Genomic DNA, 25,277 nt, shown 5'->3' with positions numbered 1-25,277 from the left:
GTATTTTTAGTAAAGACAGGGTTTCACCATGTTGGTTGGACTGGTCTCGAACTCCCAACCTCAGGTAATCCTCCCACCTCAGCCTCCCAAAGTGCTGGGATTACAGGCATGAGCCACCACACCCGGCCTACTTTTTTTTTTTTTTTTTTTTTTTAAGGCAGGATCTTGCTCTGTTTCCCAGTCTGGAGTGCAGTGACATGATCATGACTCACTGCAGCCTCAACCTCTCAGACTCAAGCAATCCTCTCACCTCAGCCTCCCAAATAGATTGTACTTTTTTTTTCTTTTTAATTTTTTTATAGAGATAGGGTTTCACTATGTTGCCCAGGCTAGTCTCAACCTCCTGGGCTCAAGTGATCCTCCCACCTTAGCCTCCCAAAGTGTCAGGATTACAGGCATGAACCATCCTGCCCAGCCTATTTTTGTGCAACTTTTTGATGAATAAGACTAGTTTAGTATTGTTACTTTAGTGAAAACAGCTGTATCTTCTAAGTAATCAATAAAATATCCATGTACTTTAAGGTTCTTAAGGTGAACATCTAACATTCACATGCTGTAAAAATGGCTAACAGAAAGGTAACTTGAAATAATGATTAGCTCTGTGTAATATTTGTTTTCATAAGTAATCGAGGTATAATTGTTAAAAAATAAATTAGGTAAATGAAAAGGGAATAAGCATTTATAAATGAACTTTTCATATAATTTGAGATCTTAAAGTTATATTAATTAATAGTTATTCATTAAATGTCTGGGTCATAGCCAAATAATATAAAATATAAAAACATTAATTACTGAACATAGATTCAAATTAATTTACTTTTGGCTTTTTTTTTTCTTTTTTGAGACAAAGTTTCACCTTTTCCCCCAGGCTGGAGTACAATGGCGCAATCTCGGCTCACTGCAGCCTCCCCCTCACAGGTTCAAGCAATTCTGCCTCAGCCTCCCAAGAAGCTGGGATTACAGGCGCCTGCCACCACACCCAGCTAATTTTTGTATTTTTAGTAGACAGGGTTTCAACCATGTTGGCCAGGCTGGTCTTGAACTCCTGACCTCAGGTGATCTGCCCGCTTTGGCCTCCCAAAGTGCTGAGATTACAGGCATGAGCACCGTGCCTGGCCTTTTTTTTTTTTTTTTCTTTTTTGAGACAGGGTCTCACTCTCACCCAGGCTGAAATGCATGATCACAGCTCACTGCAACCTCTACCTCCCAGGCTCGAGCAGATCCTCCCAGCTTAGCCTCCCCAGTAGCTAGGACTACAGGTGTGAACCACCACACCCAGCTAATTTTTTGATTTTTTTTTTTTTAAGCCAGAGTTGTGCTCTTGTTACCCAGGCTGGAGTGTAATGGTGCAATCTCAGCTCACTGCAACCTTTGCCTCCCGGGTTCAAGCGATTCTCCTGCCTCAGCCTCCTGAGTAGCTGGAATTACAGGCATGCGCCACCACACCCAGATAATTTTGTATTTTTAGTAGAGATGGGATTTCTCCATGTTGGTCAGGCTGCTCTTGAACTCCTGACCTCAGGTGATCCGCTGGTCTTGGCCTCCCAAAGTGCTGGGATTACAGGCATGAGCCACCATGCCCAGCCTTTGATTTTTTTTTTTTTTTTTTTTTTTTTAGAGATGGGGTCTCTGTATGTTGCCCAGGCTTGTCTTGAACTCCTGGGCTCAAGTGGTACTTTCACCTCAGCCTCCCCAAGTGCTAGGATTACAGGCATGAGACACCACACCTGGCCTACTTTTGGCTTCTTAAGTTTTAAAGAAAGAGAAAAGATATTTGGGCTTATTAATAAATATGTCCTGTTTCACATTGGAAAATTGTTCTATGAGAAAGCACATGTTTGTAGAGATTATGAAATACATATTCATAGGAGGTTGATATATGTCAGATAGTTCAGAGTTTGCTTCCTTCCTGGGCTTTCACTAGAAATTAGGGTTACTGAGAGTTAAAAATTCTAATTAATGTATGTGATTCTGCATGCAAGATGTATAAGAAATTAAGTTATGTTTTTGGTGAGAAAAACTTTGAAGATGAGAATTTTTTTAAAGGAAAGAATAGTTTTGTCTAAATTCAGAGGTTATTTAAGGTTATTTTGAAAGTAAATTTAGAAAGAAGATAGCAGCAAGGCAGAAAGGAACCAGTAGGTAGAAGAGAGGCTTCCATAGAAAGTTATAGGTATGAAGATGTATTTTTGGAAAGGGAGGTTAAAAAGAGAAGAGGTTTTTTTTTTTGGTATGAGAGAGAATCTCAAGTGGTCAAAATCAAAAGAAAAAAAGTAAATTTTGTCCTAAAGTAAAATGACTGGTTGTTAAAGAAGGAGCAACTATAAATAGGACAAAACCAAAGGTCTGAGCAGGTCACAGACGGTCTGAGCTAGTTGTAAAATGTTTGTGAAAGATGACTCTTATGAAAGAAATTTTGTGTGTGATCAAGTTGGCTAAAATTACACTTGGTTTTAGCCAAAAGGCTGAGAAGCGATGAAGTTGGCTAAATTAAAAGAGAATTATTTGTAAATATTTCTAAAGATTTTGATTTAATTATATGTATAATTAAATAAAAATAGCTACATATGTATATATATATACATATATATAAATATGTTATGGATACAAAACTAAAATTTTAGTTCCCTGTGTTAGAACAACTTTTTTTGGAGTATTGATCTGCCCTTCATAAAATTTGTAAGAGGTTTTGATTTCTAAAATCGATTCTGAACTCTTAAAGTTTTTAACCATCTTCTGAACTAAACTTTTTTCTGTTTTATAGTTTCCATTTAATTTCCATAATTCCAGGTTAAAAATGCTATCTTCTTCATTGAGAATAGTAATTTAATTTCTCAAAGTAGAGTTTTTCTTTGGAAGCTTTTCAGATTCATATCTCAGAATTTCAAATTTTGCTACATCTCACTGCATGTGATTTGCAGGCCAGGCATGATTACCTTCTGCTTCTCCTCTTTTTCTCCTTGAGAAGGTACTCTTTTTGTTTGGCTGGGGTGATGACTCTCGCCTTCAGCTTTTTTGTCAGCTCTTGTAACTTTTTTCTCCAGTCCTAACTCTGCTGTTGTGACCTGACACCGAATATGTTTGTCCTGAAGGCCTAGGAGAGCAATGCTTTCCTCCAATATAACTAGATTCTGTACTCTTGGCTTTTCTTGATGTATCTGAATTGTTCCATGTAACCAGGCAATTTCACATGCTTTTGCTTTTTCTAAGAGCCATATATTCTCCCTGCTCAAGGGACTGGTTTTCTTGTTTACTTCTATGACACAGTGTACACTCATAACCTTGGACATACACTCTTCCAGTGTCTGATTGAATTCAAGTATCTTTACATCAAATCTGACTTCCAGGTTATCTGAATGTGCTTCCCATAAAGAAAAGCAATCACAATGCAGGAGATTTTTCTTTATGCTTTGGTAATTGGCCTAGGAAACAAAGATTTGGTGTTTCATCAAGATAATTCCTGCGTATCACATTGTTTTTATTAGGTTTTTTATTACGTAGGAAAACTGAGCTTTAAAAGGGTTAAAGTTTCTTTATTTGTTTTGTTTTCTTTTGTTTTTGTTTCTATTTTGCATCTATATAATATTCTGTATTTGCTTTTGAAATATTTTAATTACCATTCTGGTTAAGTGAATGACTATTATTTCACAATGACATGTGATCCCATTTTGATCAGATGTTTTAAACCTTTTGACATCTTTGGCAGTCTTCCTCATATCAAAGCTCTAAATTAAGTTTTCTTGACCTACAATTAACTTTGAGATTTTCCATTTGGAACTCTGGAGAGCCTCCAATAATGTATTTCTCATCTGGTAGAAATGTTAATAATTAGGCTTGTTAGATGTATTACATTGTTTGGGAAGCATTGTCAAATAAATGATGTTAAATCTTTGTTAAAGTTATATTTACATGAATATAATATTGATATTCTATATATTAACACTGTGACTGCGGCCGGGCGTGGTGGCTCACGCCTGTAATCCCAGCACTTTGGGAGGCCGAGGCGGGCGGATCACGAGGTCAGGAGATCGAGACCATCCTGGCTAACACGGTGAAACCCCCGTCTCTACTAAAAATACAAAAATTTAGCCGGGCGAGGTGGCGGGCACCTGTAGTCCCAGCTACGCGGGAGGCTGAGGCAGGAGAATGGCGTGAACCCCGGGGGGCAGAGCCTGCAGTGAGCTGAGATCGCGCCACTGCACTCCAGCCTGGGTGAAAGAGCGAGACTCCGTCTCAAAAAAAAAAACAAAACACTGTGACTGTTCTGAAGATTATGTAAAATTTCTGAAAGTCTGATGATCCTGATGTGTTGCTGTCAGTCATGATTCTGGTTGTTATCTTAAAATGATATATGAAATAGAAATAACTGAATTTCCTTGTCAATTGCTAAACTTTCATCAGATTTCTCACCCTGGTTATTCAAAGTCTCTGTCATCCACAGTTTTGATTTTTCACTAAAAGTATCTGCATTCAGCTTGGGTATGGTGGCTCATGCCTGTAATGCCAGCACTTTGGGAGGCTGAGACAGGAGGATCACTTGCGACTGTAGGTTCAAGATCAGCCTGAGTAACATGGCAAGACCCTGTCTCTATTTAAAATAAAATAAAATAAAATAAATAAAAAATAAGAGCATCTGCAATCCGATTCATGGAAAGACTCTAGCAAATGCTCTTGAATACAGGTTTCTGATAACTTTAAAATCAATGGTTCTAGTAAAAATTTATAGAATTCTAATGAAGAAACTGATGCGTTCATGAAACTGTTAATCAAGACCAAGTAAAACAAAAATTAATTACATGAGATTGTATAACTGAAAAGGATAATGTTTTTATAACTCTTATTTGAAACATTGTTGGCTCTTTACTTAAATGTTTTGTTTTCCAGATTTAAGGAAACTTTTTCTCATAACTAGCTATAGTTTATGGAAATTTGATAATGCATACTTTTGTAATAAAATTGGAAGAATTTACTTTTTCTTCCTACTTGATTCCTCCAAAATTCCAAAACTATTTGTATTTTAGTTTAAATTTTTTTAAATCAATAGTTTTGGCCAGGCGTGGTGGCTCACTCCTATAATCCCAACACTTTGGGAGGCCAAAGCGAGTGCATCACCTGAGGTCAGGAGTTCCAGACCAGCCTGGCCAACATGGTGAAACCCCGTCTCTACTAAAAGAAATACAAAAATTAGCTAGATGTGGTGGTGGGCCTCTGTAATCCCAGCTACTCGGGAGGCTGAGGCAGGAGAATCGCTTGAACCGGGAGGCAGAGGTTGCAGTAAGCTGAGATCGCACCGTGGCACTCCAGCCTGGGCGACAAGAGTGAAACTCTGTCTCAAAAAATAAATAAATAAACAAATGATAGAAAAATTAAATAAAATAGTTTGCATAAGTTCAATAAGATCTGCTCTCTTTATAACAGGATACAATTGAAGATGTTGGCTTTACTAGCAAGATTTTGACTGGGATGTTATATTTAAATAATTTAGGCCGAGCATGGTGGCTCATGCCTGTAATCCCAGCACTTTGGGAAGCCAAAGCAGGCGGATCACGAGGTCAGGAGTTTGAAACCAGCCTCACCAACATAGTGAAACTCCATCTCTACTAAAAATACAAAAATTATCCGGGCGTGGTGGCCCGTGCCTGTAATCCCAGCTACTTGGGAGGCTGAGGTAGGAGAATCGCTTGAACCCAGAAGGCAGAGGTTGTAGTGAGCCAAGATGGCACCACTGCACTCTAGCCTGGGTGACAGAGTGAGACTGCATCTCAAAAAAAAAAAAAAAAAATCATTTATAGGTACTGCAGGCAAAATCTGAAGTCTCTTTTGGTTTGGCTTCTTAGCCTCAAGTGGTTTTTAAATACGAGATTTCTGCCAGTCACAGTGGCTCGTGCCTGTAATCCTAGCACTTTGGGAGGCTGAGGTGGGCAGATCGCTGGAGGCCAGGAGTCTGGGGCCAGCCTGGACAGCGTGGTGAAACCTAGCTCTACCAAAATGCAAAAATTAGCCGGGCATGGTGGCACATGCCTGTAGGTCCAGCTACTTGAGACACTGAGCTGGTAGGATTGCTTAAGCCTAGGAGGTCGAGGCTGCAGTGAGCTGAGATCATGGCACTGCACTCCAGCCTGGGTGATAGAGTGAGACCTTGACTCAAAACAAACAAACAAACAAAAAAAAGGAAAAAGAAAAAAGATGAAATTTCTGTGTGAAAAATAACTATTCTTCCTGCACTTCTGTAAATGATCATACCAACATTGATGACACTAAATTATTTTACAAATAATTTTGTCTTTTTCTGATTGTTTTTAGTAGAAATTGGGATATGACTGGAAAGAAAGTTACATGTTTTTGTTGTTGTTGTTTTTTGTTTGTTTTTTAAAAAAGCTATAATACACCTGTGACTAGATTGTAGCCCTGTATCATGGTTGACCACTGCTTAATTTGATAAACAAAATTGTAGCCCTGTGCAGTGTTTTGAGTTTTTGATATCTGCTTATAGACTAGATTAGATCCTGAATTCACCTCATTCCCACCAATATCTGGCTACAACTATTCAACTAAGTATAAGAACTGCTCTGTTTAGCCGGGTGCGGTGGCTCATGCCTGTAATCCCAGCACTTTGGGAGGCTGAGGCGGGTGGATCACAAGCTCAAGAGATCGAGACCTTCCTAGCCAACATGGTGAAACCCTGTCTATACTAAAAATACAAAAATTAGCTGGGCATGGTGGCACGTGCCTGTAGTCCTAGCTACTTGGGAGGCTGAGGAAGGAGAATTGTTTGAACCCAGGAGGCAGAGATTGTAGTGAGTTGAGGTCAAGCCACTGCACTCCAGCCTGATGACAGAGTAAGACTCCGTCTCAAAAAATCAAAAAAAAAAGAAAGGAACTGCTCTGTTTTTCAGGCCTTATAAGATGAAACTGAATAACTTTTAAGGGACAAATCTCATGCCTAATGTAAGGGCTTCCCCAAAAGTTCACTGGACCACCCAGTGCCAGGACCAAAACCAGGATGTGAATTTGACAGTTTCATACTGTAGATGGGTTTTCCCAAGACAATGGAATAAGATTCTCCATCATAATGAGACTCTTATCCCTATTAATTTTTTCTTTGCTTATGCCTACCTTTTGTCTTTGACAGGTGTAACGGAAATTTCACAATTAGTAGCTATTGCATGTAACTTGACAGAACCTGATCTAAGAAATCCTTTAGTTAATGGGTAACTTTGGCAACATCCCTAATACAACTTTTTGTTCATATTATACTAAGGGTCCTTTTTTCTTTTCTTTTTTTTTTTGAGCTAACTCTCTCTGCTTTAATTCAACCAAGTCATGGAATGCTAAATAACAGGATTGCTACCTACTAGCTAAACAGAGATATCTGTGTCAACACAAACACTACATGCTGTACCAGGATAAATTCTGGGGAAGTTGAGACCCAAATACACAAAATAAGAAAAGAAGCCATGGTTACAGCAGGTCTCATATGGCCGGGTGCAGTGGCTCATGCCTGTAATCTCAGCACTTAGGGAGGCCGAGGCGGGCAGATCACTTGAGCTCAGGAGTTCGAGACCAGCCTAGCCAACATGGTGAAACCCCACGTCTACTAAAAATATAAAAACTACCCAGGCGTGGTGGCATGCACCTGTAATCCCAGCTACTCAGGAGGCTGAGTCAGGAGAGTTGCTTGATCCCAGGAGGCGGAGGTTGCAGTGAGCCGAGATCATGCCACAGCACTCCAGCCTGGGCAACAGAATGAGACTCCATCTCAAAAAACAAACAACAACAACAACAACAACAAAAAAAACCTGGTCTCATCCAATTTCCCATGGCCATTTGATTTATTCAATTGGTTGCCTTTAAACATAGGCTCATGGCTTAAAACCACTATGCAAACTGGGATTATCATATTACTATTAATTTTACTTAGTGTTTTCCTTTTTAAACTTTGTACCTGTTGCCTGTCACATTTCTGCAGATATACAACTCTTTGCAGATTTTAATGCTGGTCTAGCACTTTGAGATGATAGACAACATCTATGGAACACACAAAAACTTAACAATGGACTCCTGGCGGATTTAGCCTGAGAGTCACTTCCTCCAAACCTCCCTTGCTAAAAAGGTTTTGCCACTGATTCTTAGTCATGAGTCACTCCCTCCAATGTAGACAACAACCTGGGACACATAAGTCTTGGCTTTGAGGGACAATCAAAACCTAACTCCATAGCTGGGTGTGATGGCATTTGCCTCCAGTCCCAGTTACTCAGGAGGCTGAAGCAAGAGGATCACTTCAGCCCAGGAGTTCAAGGCTATAGTGCACAGTGACTGAGCCTATGAACAGACACTGCACTCCAGCCTGGGCAACATATCAAGACACTGTTTATACTTTTTTTTTTTTTTTTTTTTAAGACAGAGTCTCACTCTGTTGCTCAGGCTGGAGTGCAATGGTGCAATCTTGGCTCACGGCAACCTCTGCCTCCCGGATTCAAGTGATTCTTTTGCCTCAGCCACTCGAGTAGCTGGGACTACAGGCATGCACCACCATGCCTGGCTAATTTTTGTATTTTTAGTAGAGGCAGGATTTCACCATGTTGGCCAGGCTAGTCTCGAACTTCTGAGCTCAAGTGATCTGACTGCCTTGGCCTTTCAAATTGCTGGGATTACAGGGGTGAGCCACCACGCCTTGCCTACTTTTTTTAAAAGTAGGAAAAAACAAACAAACAAACAAAAAAACAAACCCTAACTATGGAATAACTGATCAGCAATGCTTGTAGAAAAATCTTTTGATCAAAAGGGGGATGTATCAAAGTTGTCGGATCAAAAAGGAGTCACTTGTGTCAAACCCTGAAATATGAAGCCAGAGAAGGCCACAAAGCGAGGGTTGTCATGCTTATATACCTGATAAGAACTATCACAAAAGACTGACTGCAAAAACCACAACCTTGCACAAAGGCCATCACAACCGTACACAAAAAATATTTCTGTGAGTACATCTGCCTAGCAACTGCCTGTCCAGCCTTGCACTGATACCACCTTTGTTATTGATTCTTGTAATGAAGAAGAATTGTGTATAGACACTTATGTAATATTTTCATTTTTTCTTTAACAATTCTTGTCTTTCATTACCTCCCTGAATATGCACACCATGTTCCCATCGCTATGCTCAATCCCAAATAAATATTATCAATCCTGAATAATTATCAATAAATATTTTAAAAATATTTTATATGTAATATATGTATATAAAAATATATATTTATAGTATATATAAATATTTATAATATAAAAGTATTAATGTTATACTCTTTTTTGAGACAAAGTCTCATTCTGTCACCCATGCTGGAGTGCAGTGGCATGAACATGGCTCACTGCAGTCTTGGCCTCCTGGGCTCAAGTGATCCTTCTACCTCACCCCTCTGGGTTGCTAGGACTACAGATGTGCACCACTATGCTTGGCTAATTTTTTAAAAATTTTTGTAGAGACAGGATTTCCTTGTCTTGCCCAGGCTGGTCTCGAACTCCTGGCTCAGGTGATCCTCCTGTCTTGTGAACCTCCCAAAGTTCTAGGATTACAGGCACTTACACATGAGCTACTGCACCTGGCCCTATTTATATATTTTCTTAATCCACCCATCTGCACACTGAGTGTGTGTGTGTGTGTGTGTGTGTGTGTGTGTATTTAATTATTTTTTATGCGGTTTCATGTTTTTAGATCTTAAGTTTAAATCTTTGGATTATTTAGCAATTTTTTGGTTTAATGTGTTATATAAAAACCTTTATATAATGTGTTTATATAAAAACTTTTACTCCGAACTATTATCCAATAGTACCATGATGTTTTCTTTCTTTTAGTTTGTGTACTTATTTATTATAGTACACTTTTTCCATGGTTCATTTATGAGCAGTTCTGTCCAAATCTGCTTTTCACCCAAAAAATGTTGGTGAATTCTGCTTGACTGTCCACTCTCTTTTTACCTGGGAACTGTAAACTATACCATAATATTAGGAATGGGTATATTCTCTTTGTAATAACATCTACACTATACTCTGTGATATGTAGTATGTACAAACAGCTTCTGGAACCAGAATGTCTGATTGTGTCTGTTGCTTACCATCTGTGTGCCCTTGGACTTCTTTTTTTTTTTTTTCTCTTCCTTTTTCTTTCTTTCTTTTTTTTTTTTTTGAGACAGAGTCTTGCTTTGTCGCCAGGCTGGAGTGCAGTGGCGTGATCTCAGCTCACTGCAACCTCAACCTCCGCCTTCTGGGTTCAAGTGGTTCTCACGCCTCAGCTTTCCAAGTAGTTGGGATTACAGGCACGCACCACCACACCCAGCTAATTTTTGTATTTTTAGTTAGAGACAGAGTTTCATCATGTGGCCAGGATGGTCTCGATCTCCTGACCTCATGATCCACCTGCCTCAGCCTCCCAAAGTGCTGGGATTACAGGTGTGAGCCACTGCACCCAGCCGCCCTTGGACTTCTGAACTTTTCTGTGGCTCAGTTTCTTTATCTGTAACAGGAGACTAGTTAGGATTGAATGAGTTAATGCTTATAAGATGTATGAAATGGTTCCTGGTACACAGTCAAGGCTTTGTAAGTTTTAGAATTAGGATCATTCCCTTCTATGGCTTAAGAGAGAGAGGAAGAGGGCTGAAGCTATGGGAAGCTTGAGTATTTTGTGGGTCTTGGTTTCTGATTTAGAAATGAACTCAGTCTTGCTCAGAGACTGTGTTCCTAACCTCTAATGTTTTTGTCTCTCTATTTTTTCTTCAATTTAGTCCAAATTCTTCTGTATTTGAGAGATGTTTCTCAAAGTTTAAAAAAAAATTTTAAATTTTTTAATATAAAAAACTCCAAACATTAAACAAAAGCTGGAGGAATAACAATAAATCTCATTTACCCATCATCCAGTTTCACTTTTTTATGGTATTTTTATTCCATTTTTTTAAAAATAGAGACGGAGTCTCACTATGTTGCCCAAGCTGGTCTTGAACTTCTGGGCTCAAGTGATCCTTCTGCTTCAGCCTCCCAAAGTGCTGGGTTTTGAAGGCATGAGTCACCATGCCCGGTTTTAATGTTTTAATTGTTTTAATTAAAACACATCCAGTTTTAATTGTTATTGTCTTATGGCCTTCACAGTTCTTGGTATGTTGGAAGGATTACTTGAACCCAGCAGTTTGAGACCAGCCTGGATGATGTAGAGAGACCCTATCTCAAAAAAAAAAGTTATTAGTATAAGGTTGAGAACTCTTCCCTAGTTTCCACATAGATGGTGCTATTGTTCCTAGCACCTAGGAGAAGGAAGCTTTGTGGGTCTGTACCTATTCTTTCAGATTTGCTGTAGGTCATAAACCCAATACTTGAGCTATAATGATTTAACCACTTTTTCTTGCAACTGTAGCAGCTCATCAGGCTGTTATAGCTATCTTATTCTCTTTATTTCCACTCTAATTGCCCTACTTGGACCTTCACTGCTTTTCATCTGAATTATTGCAACAGCAGCCCAATTGGCCTTCCTGTATTCAGACCTCTATATTCAGTCCACCCTTCATACTGTTGAAAGTTTATTATTTTTTTATATCACAAGCCTAATTATGGCACTCTGTTCTAGAAGCCAAGCAATTGCTCTCGGTTGCCTATAGAGTAAAATTCAAATGGTCTTTTTTTCCACAAGAATATGAGATGGGCCTTTTCAGCCCTTCACTAGAGTATCTTTCACTATATACCGTAGTTACTCAATTCTAACATGCCATTGATTATATGACTATATATTATGATTGTATGTCATTGATCTAACAAACCTTTTGGGTCAGGGACCAAGAGGCACAATGGAACCCACACATCACTGGTAAGATACATTGTGATTTCACAATTATGAAAATGTAGAGGCATATTAAATGATTCCTGTAATCACAGCAACAGTATTAAGGTAACAGCAAGAAATGGATGGCATATTAACCTGCGTAATTGTAGGAGATTTTTAGTAAGGTAATTATTTGCAAACACGGGCAAAGTTTAGGGAGCCAACAGGACATGGTATAGTATTCCCAGCTGGCTTTAGGGTGGGTGGGGGACTGTTGCAACTGAATATCTAGGTATGAAGGCTAAGGGGAAGGAACTCTGCCAGAACCCAGAGAGAGAAGTGTACAGAGCAGGACTCTAGACAAAAGTTGTGGACTTCAGTAGAGAGAGTGAGTGAGCCACGGAAACATGGTAGGGAAGGGGCCAAAGGAATAAAGATCTTGAATACTTCACTCTCTCCCCACCCTCTTATCTCCAAGCTAGCTAAACCCATCTTGAATCCAGAGGATAAACAAGTCCACCAATGCAGGTAAGCTTCCCAGGGCACAAAGCATGATGGAGAAGAATGGAGCACAGTGGGGAGGGAAGCCAAAGGCTAAATGGACAGTGTCAGGCACATCCTCCATTCCATTTACTCTCCATCTTATTTTATTTATTTATTTATTTATTTATTTATTTATTTATTTATTTATGTATCTAAGACAGAGTCTCACTCTGTCGCCCAGGCTGGAGTGCAGTGGCACAATCTCGGCTCACTGCAGTGTCTGCCTCCTGGGTTCAAGTGATTCTCCTCTCTCAGCCTCCTGAGCACCTGGGACTACAGGCCCATGCCACAACACCTGGCTAATTTTTTGTATTTTTTTTTTTTTTTTTTAGTAGAGATGGGGTTTCACTGTGTTACCCAGGATGATCTCGATCTCCTGACCTTGTGATCTGCCTGTCTCGGCCTCCCAAAGTGCTGGGATTACAGGCGTGAGCCACCACACCCAACCTACTCTTCATCTCAAATCACAGATTAAATCTCTACATACCTGAATCTTTGCCCGCTTGCTGTTTATTTGGCCTTTGAGCTCAGCTTAATTTTCACGTTCTCCATGAAGCCATCTCTGACTTGTTTAGTCAATTTGTCCTCTGATGTGTTCCCATAAAATGCCACTTAAAAGATTTAAACTTTAGATGGTCCAAAAGGAACCATTGATGTCAGGACAACCATAAACCAAATTTCATCTCACAGGGAAACGTGAGATTGGATGAGTGACAAAAGAGGCTTTGAAAATGTAGAACTGGGAGTGATACAAGGAAAGAAGAAAGTCCCAAGGAGAGCCATCCTCTTTTGTTAGGATGAAACAATGAAGGAATACAGCACAGATGAAGATGAAGTTGATGGCCTAGAGAGGAAAGATGTTTTGCCTACTCTTGACCTATAAGAAGAAGGAGGTGGAGGAGGTGGAGTGAAGGAAGAGGAGGAGAAAAATAGGATGTCTACAGAAGCAGAAAGACAGTACCAACAGAGGAGGAGGAGGAAGAGGAGGAGAATGTCTGTAGGAGCAGAAAGACAATATCAACAGAATAAGGCCAGGCGTGGTGGCTCACGCCTGTAATCCCAGCACTTTGGGAGGCTGAGGCTGGCAGATCACGAGGTCAAGAGATCAAGACCATCCTGGTCAACATGGTGAAACCCCATCTCTACTAAAAATACAAAAATTAGCTGGGTGTGGTGGTGTGCCGCTGTAATCCCAGCTACTTGGGAGGCTGAGGCAGAAGAATCGCTTGAACCCTGGAGGCTGAGATTGCGCCACTGCACTCCAGCCTGATGACAGAGTAAGACTCCATCTCAAAAACAAAAACAAAAACAAAAACAAAAACAAAAACAAAAACAAAACACCCAACAGAATAAATTGCAGACTGATTCCATTGTTCAGACAGATCAACCAGGGACAGTGGTATTCAGTTCATTTGTGAATCTCAATTTTGAAATGGAGGGAGACAGTGAAGTAATCATGGAAAGCAAACAAAATCTAGTCTCTTTTCTACCGCAAAATGAAATGACTATCAAACTTCAAACCCTAAAGGTTTTATTTTTTTATACCGGGAACTTTCACGTTCTCTACTCAGTGAGACTTAAGGCAATTATTTATATTTTAAATTACTTAAGTAATCTGGAAAAGGGAAATGTTCATTCTTAGGCTCTATTCAGCAAAAGCCAAATCTGAAATTTGTACCATTTCTGCTGTGTGTTGAATTAGTGCTTTGGTTTAAAATGATCTTTTAAAAAAGTTAAGGACATCCTAGAGCTTCAATTGCCAATTTAAAAGTTAAATTATCAAGTTTGTCTTATTTGTGTATTTAAAAAAAAAAATAGAGGCCGAGAGCAGTGGTTCATGTCTGTAATCCCAGCACTGTGGGAGGCCAAGGCAGGTGGATCACCTGAGGTCGCGAGTTCGAGACCAGGAGTTTGAGCCTGGCCAATGTGGCGAAACCCCGTCTCTACTAAAAATACAATCATTAGCCAGGCATGGTAGCAGGCGCCTGTAATCCCACCTATTGGGGAGTCTGAGGCAGGAGAATAGCCTGAACCTGGGAGGCAGAGGTTGTAGTGAGCTGAGATCATGCCACTGCACTATAGCCTGGGTGACAGAGTGAAACTCTGTCACAAAAAATAAATAAATAAATAAAAATAGGTAAGTTGCTGATTAAGGCTAATTGAAGCTGATAATCCCACAATCTCAGATTTAAATGAAGATTTTTTTTCTCCTAGATTTTCTCATGTTATCCCTCACATTTATGTATCTAACCATTAATTTCACATTAAGGATGGTTCGTTGTATAATAAAAGGAGTAAGATGGGAGAAAAAAGATTTAAGCTTTACACTTTCTAATGAGTTGTCTATATATTTGTCTTTGCTGATATATCATAAACTCTTTAATAGTAAGGGACATTTTACAATCATTGTGTCTTTCCCCTTTCCCTGAAAACACACACACCCACCTGCCACAATGTCTTCTACTTAGAATCAAACACTTCAGAGCTGGAAAAAGTCCTAGAAACATCTAATCCAATAATCTTATTTTATAGGTGAAGAAACTGGGCTCAAATCAATGTTGGTAAGGGCTCAGTAAATGCTAACAAGTGAAAGTGAAAATTCAGCCCCAGAGGGTCAACAAGTAGCTTCAAGAGGCCTTTGAAAACAAGTAGAGGAAAACACTTTGGTGTGGTAAACTTATGGTGCCCAGTCACCTGGAATGTGGTCTGTGATTTCGCTTTTCACTCAGGTTTTGCTCTTATTTTGTAAGAAGAATGAAATAAGCTAATGCATGTGAAGTATCTTAGCCGAGGGCCTGGGACATGATAAACTTGGAAATTGGGGCCAGGCATGGTGGCTCACGCCTGTAATCCCAGCACTTTGGGAGGCTGAGGTGGGCAGATCATGAGGTCAGGAGTTCGAGACCAGCCTGACCAACGTTGTGAAACCCTGTCTCTACTAAAAATACAAAAATTAGCCAGGACTGGTGGCTCGCGCCTCTAATCCCAGCTACTCAGGAGGCTGAGGCAATACAGTTGCTTGAACCCAGGAGGCAGAGGTTGCAGTGAGCCCAGTGGGCGACAGAGCGAGACTTCGTCTCAAAAAACAAAAAAAAGAAAAGAAAGAAATTGGTTAGTTCTAGAAAGATTACAGTGAGATAGCTTTCAAGAATTTAGACATAATAAAGGAAATAAGGTTTTCCTCTGATACTTGAAACTTAAACACAAATAAATTATGAAACATTTGTACAATCTAATAATATGTACTTGTTAAAATGATAACATACATTTGCAGTTATTGACATCGGCAAATGTCTGTGATATATTTTTGAGTACATAAAGTAAGTAGCAAAAAGGCATACACTTACAGCATTTTTTTTTTTTTTTTTGAGAGGGAGTTTTGCTCTTGTTGCCCAGGCTGGAGTGCAATGGCGTGATCTCGGTTCACTGCAACCTCCGCCTCCCGAGTTCTCCTTCCTCAGCACCCCGAGTAGCTGGGACTACAGCCATGTGCCACCACGCCCAGCTAATTTTGTATTTTTAGTAGAGACGGGGTTTCTCCACATTGGTCAGGCTGGTCTCAAACTCTCGACCTCAGGTGATCCGCCTGTCTCGGCCTCCCAAAGTGCTGGGATTACAGGCGTGAGCCACCACACCCAGCCATTTTTTTTTTTTTTTTTTAAATTAAGGGAGATCTAAAAGGATGTTTTCCAAAACATTAACAGTGACTTTAACTGAGTAGTATATCTCTGGTAAATTTTTACATTCTTTATGCTGTAGCATAATATTTAAATGTTTTACGACCAGTTCGTGTTGTTCTTAAAATCAGAAAATTAACGTTGTTTTCATGTCAAAAGCAAAAACCAATAATGGGTGAAGTCACCTCAAATAGCAAGGCTCTAAACCAATTTGATTGGACTGTAAAAGATGGATTAGACTGTAACAGCATTAACATATACAAAGTATGAATGTGTTGGTGAGTAGGGGACATGTCAGCTATTGAAGCACCGAATGCAAAGAATCAGAGAAACAAACTTAGGCAGTGATGATCCATGCACTGTGAAAGAAAGGGAGAATCATAGCCAATGGGGAGGCCTTATTGACAAGGGGTATGTATCTCAGGCATTCCCAGCCAAATAGCATTGAATTATAACAAAAGAGAGACAGTGAGAGGAGAAAAAATACAACAAATATACCAGGTTATAAATGAGAAAAGAGATGCACTCAAAAATCTGAAAAAAAATTATATTACATGAATATGTAATATGCGACTTTATGGCAAAATTTTGAACAAATTAGCCAAGAAGAGTCATGACCAAATAGACTAGTAACAACAGAAGTTGTTGAGGAGATGGTCAAATAATTAACTCTTCCCAAAACAAACTACACAAATGGTTTAACTGATAAACTATTTTACATCATATTTCAGGGAACAGATACCATATATTCTATTTAGATATTTTGGAGCAAATAGAAACAATGGAAAACTTCTCAATATTAGGAGGCTAAGATGACTCTGTCATCAAAACTGATTAAGAACAGAAATTAAAATGGAAAATAATTCCAAATAAAATATTAGAAAAATATACCAGTCATGTCTCAAAGTGAGATTTATTTCAATAATAAAAAATAATCTGGCCAGGTGTGGTGGCTCATGCCTGTAATCCCAGCACTTTGGGAGACCGAGGTGGGCGTATTGCCTGAGGTCAGGAGTTTGAGACCAGTCTGGCCAACATGGTGAAACCTCATCTCTACTAAAAAAACAAAAAAAATTAGCTGGGCATGGTGGCGTGCACCTGCAATCCCAGCTACCCGGGAGGCTGAGGCAGGGGAATTGCTTGAACCGGGGAGGTAGAAGTTGTAGAGAGCCGAGATCTCACCACTGCACTCCAGCCTGCATGACAGAGCAAGGCTCTGTCTCAAAAAAAAAAAAAGAAAAAAAGAAAAATAATCCACTCGTTGAAAGCCTGTCATATGCATGTATATGTTATATACAAAGTCAATCACATTAAACAGTTAAAGGAAACAGTTCATGAATGCATCTAGATAAATGCTGAAAATATATTTAATACAAATTAAGTGCCAACCTCAGATTCAAACTAGAATTGCAGGCAGCTCCCTTACCATAATAATAATTACTTATATGAAACCAATAACCAATGTCATACTTAACAATGAAGTACTACAGGCGTTCATCTGAAGCCAGCCCTGACATTTCCACTGTTTTCTTTTTTTTTTTTTTTTTTGAGACAGAGTCCCACTCTGACGCCCAGGCTGGAGTGCAGTAGCGCGATCTCAGCTCACTGCAAGCTCTGCCTCCTGGGTTCACACCATTCTCCTGCCTCAGCCTCCCGAGAAGCTGGGACTACAGGCACCCGCCACCATGTCTGGCTAATTTTTTTGTATTTTTAGTAGAGACCGAGTTTCACAGTGTTAGCCAGGATGGTCTCGATCTCCTGACCTCATGATTCGCCGGCCTCAGACTCCCAAAGTGCTGGAATTACAAGCGTGAGCCACCGCGTCCAGCCTCCACTCTTTTCAAAATCTTTACCAAGGTAATATTTGTATAATTTACTATGTGGTTTAACTTAAGTAAAGTTTGTGAAGATGGCCCAGAAACTTAAATACCTACAGGGAAAGGCAGGGTGCATAAATGAAGTAGCCAGGATATTGTAAAATGTTCTTTGCCAATGCTATGGTTTGAATGTGTCCCCTCCAAAATCCATGTTGAAACCTAATCCCCATTGTGGTGGTATTAAGAGGAGAGGTCTTTTGGGAAGTGATTAAGTCATAAGGGCTGTCCCCTCATGAATGGATCAGTGCCTTATAAAAAGGCTGGAGGGAAACAGCCTGGGTCCTTTTGCCCTTCTCTCCCTTCCTCCATGTGAAGACACAGTGATCAAGGCACCATATTGGAAGCAGAGACGAGGGCCCTCACCAAACACTGAACCTACTGGCACCTTGGTCTTGGACTTTTCAGCCTCCAGAACTGTACGAAATATATTTCTACTATTTATAAATTACACAGTCTCAGGTACTTTGTTACAGCAGCACAAATGGACTAAGCCACAAAAAAGAAAAAAATACAATCTTCTATTTCTAAGAAACATATAACACGTTTGTATAAGATCTTATTTTCCTCTGAACTTTACTGCAATAAATACAGCAACATAATTATAGTAATAAGTAGCAATTGACAATAGCATGAATGTGGGAAGCTCTACAGGTTGATAGCCACTCTGTGCTTGATGCCAGAGTGAGCACTTGCATCTACAGGTAAGATGCTGAGGCAGAAGCAGAAACACACACACAAGGTGAGCTGGAGGTGGACTCTATGAGCTTGAGTCTTAACTTGCTGGTATCTGTGTACCATATCTGTTGTAGAAATAAGGGGTGGGCCCCAGGGATGTGATATGAGGCATCATAAGTGTCTGTTTACACTGTCCATTTATGAAATGGAATAAATCATTCCAAAAAAAAAAAAAAAGCCCTGGCTCACACCTGTGATGACAAGGTCAGGAGCTCAAGACCAGCCTGGCCAATATGGTGAAACCCCGTCTCTACTAAAAATACAAACATTTGCTGGGCGTGGTGGTGGGCACCTGTAATCCCAGCTACTCGGGAGGCTGAGGCGGGAGAATCAGTTGAACCCGGGAGGCGAACATTGCAGTGAGCTGAAATGGTGCCACTGCACTCCAGCCTGGGTGACAAGAGTGAAACTCCATGTCAAAAAAAAATAAAAATACAAAATGCAAAAATTAGCTGGGCATGGTGGTGTGCACCTGTAATCCCAGCTGCTCAGGAGGCAGGAGAATCTCTTGAACCCAAGAGGTGGAGGTTGCAGTGAGCCAACATGGTGCCACTGCACTCCAGCCTGGATGGCTGAGGGAGACTCCGTCTCGAAAAAAAAAAAAAAAAGTTTAGCTTTTAGCTTTTTAAAACATATTAGTTCAAAATCTTTTAAGTTTTTTTTAACTTAAACTGAAAAGTACTCATACATAAATTAAAGGTGTAATAATAATGATCACATATACTTTGCTATGTGTCAGCTGGTTAGTTGTTCCAGAAAGATTATGGTGAGATAACTTTCAAGAATTTAGAAATAATAAAAGAAATAAGATTTTCCTCTGATACTTGAAACTTAAACACAAATAAATTATGAAACATTTATACAATGTAATAATATATACTTATTAAAATGATAACATGCATTTTTAGATATATGTAGGCAACATTTTTAGGATATATGTGTGAAATCTCACCCAATCCTCACCACAATCCTGCGAGACAGGCACTATTATTATTATTATTATTATTATTATTATTGGTTTTTTTTTGAGACGTACTCTCGCTCAGCACCCTAGGCTGGAGTGCAGTGACGCAATCTTGGCTCACTGCAACCACCGTCTCCTGGGTTCAAGAGATTCTCCCGTCTCAGCCTCCCGAGTAGCTGGGATTACAGGCACACGCCATCATGCCCGGCTAATTTTTGTATTTTTGTAGAGATGGGGTTTCACCACGTGGGCCAGGCTGGTCTTGAACTCCTGAACTCAGGTGAGTCCACCTGCCTCGGCCTCCTAAAGTGCTGGGATTACAGGCGTGAGCCATCACGCCCAGCCTTTTGTTATTGAGTTCTATGAGCTACTGACAGCTTTCTAAATTATTCTAAGATTCTGGATTTCAATGATTTATTATTTTTGAAAAAAATTTCTGTAAAATTGCTGAAAACTGCAAGTCTATAATTATGCATATTAGACTAAGCAGTTGGCTCTGACACAAATGAAGTGGATTTTGTTTTTCTCATCTCAACAGTATTTTTAATCATTATGTTTTCACTTGCTAATGTCTATAGGGATGTCTTGGTTCTCTTTCAGTGGCGAAGACAGCATACGTATTCGTGCATTGCTTGAAGATCTTCCACTCTACCAGATGAAACTGGGAAAGGACAATGTACCAAATAGTATCCAAGCACAGAAGGGAATCTCAATTTGAAGTTAGGTGAATTCCCAACATGAACAGGGATGTCTGGCCCAACAGGAACCACTTTCATAAGGAAAAATTTCCCTCTTGGGAGAAATCACGTTGAAGAAAAGCTGAGTCAGAAACAAACTTGTGTTTGTAAGAGAGCCTTCGTAGGAGGATAATAGTGCTCTGTAGGCAGGCTGGTGGCTATCATTCAGCTTCTTATCATATACAAGTCCCCTGAGTGGGTGTCTGGGACCTAGAGAAAGAGTGGTCTGTAAGTAAAAATTGAAAGTACTGTTTCACTGAAAGTTGTAAAACACTGATGCCACTGATTTGAATTCCTCCTGCAGAATTGAATCCAAGAGGAAGAGAAGCATTCTTCCTTCACGTGCCTTTGTGGTGGTGCTTGGTGAGAGATAGTGGTGAAGGCATTGCCTAAAGAGAGAGGCACTAACAGGCAGAGGAGTGTTTGAGACCAGTAAGAACTGCCCTGCCTGGTGGAGCAGAGGCAGAAGCTGATGCCCAGGCTCTGCAGCATCTATAGGGAACTTGGTGCCTGCAGTGCTCATCAAATGATCCAGAGGCCTCCTTGAACACTGCAAAATCCAGAAGAAATTACCATGCCAACGGAGCAGAACCAGATCCTTTGGGGAAACACAGTGCTGGTGGAAGAACTATAGCTCCAGTAAGCAAATGTGGTGCCTGGTGGGTGGTTGCTGAATCAGTGTGTGTTTGTGAGCATATGTGAGACACCCACTGAAGATGCCTAAAAACACCTCTAGAAACTGACATTTTAAAAGGAGACTGAAGTCCTGCATTATGCAGGTGCTGTGAACCTGTGACTATTGGGTTATTCCACTCAATGTGACTTATTTGTATCCACAAGCTAGTGGAAGCTGGGTGCTATAGTTTAGATATTTGTCCCCCAAAACCTCACGTTGAAATTTGATCCCCAATGTTGGAGATGGGGCCTAATGGAAAATATGTGAGTCATGGAGGTGGATGCTTTATGAATGGATTAACCTCCTCACTGTGGGGGTGGTGAGTTCTCGCTCTCTTAGTTCCCATGAAAGCTGGTTGTTAAAAAGAGGCTTGCAGGGTGTGGTGGCTCATGCCTGTAATCCCAGCACTTTGGGAGGCTGAGGTGGGCAGATCACCTGAGGTCAGGAGTTCGAGACCAGCCTGGCCAATATGGTGAAACCCTGTCTCTACTAAAAATAACAAAAATTAGCCAGGTGTGGTGGTACATGCCTGTAATCCCAGCTACTTGGGAGGCTGAGGCAGGAGAATCACTTGAACCTGGGAGGTGGAGGTTGCAGTGAGCTGAGATTGTGCCACTGCACTCCAGCCTGGGTGACAGAGAGAGACTCCATCTCAAAAAAAAAAAAAAAAAAAGAACCTGGCACTTCCTCTCTCTGTCTCTTTCATTCCTCTCTCACTGTGCCTCTGCACATACCAGCTTCCCTTTGCCTTCTGCCATGAGTGAAAGCAGCCTGAGGCCCTCACCAGATGCCCAATTTTGAACATTCCAGCCAGCAAAGCTGTGTGTTAAATAAACCTCTTTTCTTTCTTTATAAAATACTCAGCCTCAAGTATTCCTTTATAGCAACACTAAACAGGCCAGGTGTGGTGGCTCATGCCTGTAATCCCAGCACTTTGGGAGGCAGGGGTGAGACCATGTGTTCAAGACCAGTCTGGGCAACATAGTGAGGCCCTGTCTCTACAAAAACAATTTAAAAATTAGCTGGGTATGGTGATGTGTGCCTGTAGTCCTACCTACTCAGAAGGCTGAGGCCAGAGGATCACTTGAGTCCAGGAATTCAAGGTTGCAGTGAGCTATATCATACCACTGCACTCCAGCCTGGGCAATAGAGTGAGATCCTATCTCAAAAAAAGATAAAATAAAATAAAATAAAATAAAATAAAATAAAACAACACTAAACAGACTAAGGCACTGAGCAAATGGATCTACAAAATAATCTAGAGATTAGAAGTTGTCATCAGAGATAATGGGAATATTTAGGGGGCCACTGGGCAACTTATGTTGTAATAACTTAGGTAGAAATAGAAAGTGTAATTTCATTTTGTAGTCACAGGTTACAATGTTGTATAAGTCCTTATTTAAGACTAAATAACCTAGACTGTGAGAATGTACCAATTTACACTTTGGTCATTATCTCATAGAAGTCATAGGACCAAACAATGTCTTCATGAGTTGGGGTGGGATTTTATTCCCAGAGAGAAAGGATATATTTATACTATGTTGAGAGTAATATTTGCCTCATGTATCTTACTTTTAACAGCAATACTGAACAAGCTAAGCCTTAAGATAGCTGTCTGCTTACAGTCCCTTAGAAAGGATTTTCCCTATAGTCTTATTCTAGAATATTACTTCTGTGTGTAGTTCTTTTCTTGTGTAAGACAACCCTGTCACCTTAACCACAATTGATATGAATGAGAGCAGTTATCTAATCCAAGGAAAAGCAACCCATCATTTAGTCAAAAACCTATGATTTGTCCAAACATGAAGACTGTTCAACGGAAATAATTGTAGCTAACTAGACTGAAGAATATCACCTTTCTTTGAAAGGAGTTCAACTATTAGCAAAGGCAAAAACTGAAAGAAAAAGAGAAATGTAACTAGTAGAAGCCTACAAGCAGGAGAAGCCAAGAAGAAGGAGAAGCTAATGCAACAGATGCCATTATGTTGAGCAAAAGAAGAGAGTACACGTATTGGTGACTTATTGGAAGGACAATCAGACTCAGAATAATTGTCTCCATTATAGTGGAGCACAAAATGGAGCCATTAGAAGCTACCCAGTTACCAGAACGGCTGGACATCAAGAAGGAATTTTCAAATCTCAAATCATGTTCTGTCTCCTTGAGTCCTGCAGGATAGCTTCAGCATGTCTTTATTCCTGTAACCTACTAAACTCTAGCTACTCCCACATGGCTGCAATGAATTTTACCAGTTTTTAAAAAATCAATACTGATTTAAATAAGGAAAACATATTAGTAGGCATTAGTAACACAGCAAAACAAGACTGACAGAAATGAAAATTTAAGAAAAATAAACTAATAAATATTATTTTTTCCTTTTCTTTATTTATTTATTATAAAGATAAGGTTTTGCTTTATTACCCAGAGTGGTCTCAAACTCCTGGGCTCAAGCTATCCTTCTGCCTTGGCCTCCCGAAGTGCTGGGACTACGGGTGTGAGCCACCATGCTCGGCCTTCTTTTTTTACTTCTTTTTACCTCGTTGAAAACTGGAAAAGCTGCTAGACAAATTCTAAAAGAGATGGAACACTGGTAAATATTCTTACTCTATGGGTACTGAGCATGAAATTCAAATCTTGGCTTCCAAGTATTTAAGGCAAAAAGAAAAAAAAATGAGAACAAAAATATTTTAAAATATTTAACTTTTATCTTCATTTATTTTTCCCTTTCCTTCCTCTCATATTAGCCAGGTCTGTGCTTTCTTCTTCAAGGTGAAGTCTGTTGTAAGGATGGACATTGAACTTGCCTAGAAAACTGTCTGGTTTTATTTCAAAAGGCTAAGCCTCAGTAAAGGAGAGAAATAGCAGGTAAAGATAAAATGACTTGGAGAAAGCTGAAGTAAAAGAACTTTGCTCAGTTGATAAAACAATACCCACATGCTCTATAATACCAGAGGAACTCGAGTTTTGGACATGAGGACCCTGATCCAGATTTGTGGTAGTATTGCTAGGGAGAGAGCAAGAGACCCCAAAGTATGAAATTCTCAGGCTTGGCAAAAAATACCCATGCTGCAAACGTGGTGTGGAAGCAGCAAAGCGCTACTGGACCTGAAGGGATGATGCAGAAAGAGCATGGACAGGTCTATGAAGAGATGACCAATGACTAATGGGCCTTTCTGTTACCTCCTTGATGCCCTGGCACTGCATAAGATTCCAGAACCACGAACAGCCCTGGGGAGATTGGCATCAAGCTTAAAGAATGAACAAAGTTAAATTTCTGCATGCTGGGTAGAATTGTGGGTGGGGAGTGTTGCTCAAAATCAGAAAGTATCTTGATGTACAAAATTTTTTGCACATCTGTACCTGAGAACTGATATTCCCACCCACTATACGTGAGTTATCAGAAAAGACAAGAATCAAGCTCACTTCTGAGTTTCAATGGATCACAGTGGCTGCAAGGAGAGTTAGGCTGTTTCTAATCACAAGCCAAAATGACATGTTAGGGAATCTTAGGTAATGGGGTGTTAAAGTAAAGAAGACAAATTTCTGTCTTACAGCCAGTCCTCCCACCCGCGTTGGAATGAATCTGGAAAATCATTTGGGATATTACCAGTTCTTGCCATTGTGTTCTCATGCTGCTGTAGATTCCTATTGCAGTCCTATACCATTCTGGTGACTCAGCTGCTCTCTGTAGCTGCTATTCCTGCTACTGAGCAATGAACTGACTTCTCTCCATTGTCTTTCTTAGCTTTTGCCATTCATGGTTTCTGACTACTCTTGGCTTTTATTGTCTCATGGCTTCTGATCATTGCCTTTTTTCTGGGTGAGAAAAGGTTGGCTTTGTTCTTTTCTTTTTTTGAATTCTACCCCCATGATAAACTGCTGACTTACTCTGTGTGTTGTACACTCAGCTTTGTAAGAGAGAATATTGATCCATTCATTCAATCATGGCCACCTCTGTTGGGCAAGGCTATCACTGCTGAATAATTTGCTTATCCCTGGTCCAAGCTGCAGCCAGGGATAGGAGTTCTCAAGCTTTTCTTTTCTTTCTCTTTCTTTCTTTCTTTCTTTCTTTCTTTCTTTCTTTCTTTCTTTCTTTCTTTCTTTCTTTCTTTCTTTCTTTTTTCTTTCTTTTTTTTTTTCTTTTTTTTTTTTTTTTGAGCTGGCTTGCTCTGTTGCCCAGGCTAGAGTGCAGTGGTGCAATCTCAGCTCACTGCAACCTCTGCCTCCTGGGTTCAAGTGATTCTCCTGCCTCAGCCTCCCAAGTAGATGGGATTAC

At 40.0% G+C, this 25,277-nt stretch overlaps 1 pseudogene; it reads right to left on the bottom strand.

The window, feature by feature from the left end:
* Positions 1 to 23,548: 23,548 nt before the first annotated feature.
* On the bottom strand, positions 23,549 to 23,591 carry LOC116477609 (U7 small nuclear RNA; annotated as a pseudogene).
* Between the last annotated feature and the right edge of the window lie 1,686 nt (positions 23,592 to 25,277).

Source organism: Hylobates moloch, unplaced genomic scaffold (genome assembly GCF_009828535.3).
Source record: "Hylobates moloch isolate HMO894 unplaced genomic scaffold, HMol_V3 SCAFFOLD_2, whole genome shotgun sequence".
Lineage (NCBI taxonomy): Eukaryota > Metazoa > Chordata > Mammalia > Primates > Hylobatidae > Hylobates > Hylobates moloch.
The sequence above is the reverse complement of the archived record's forward strand: the minus strand, read 5'-3'. Positions and strand labels throughout refer to the sequence as shown.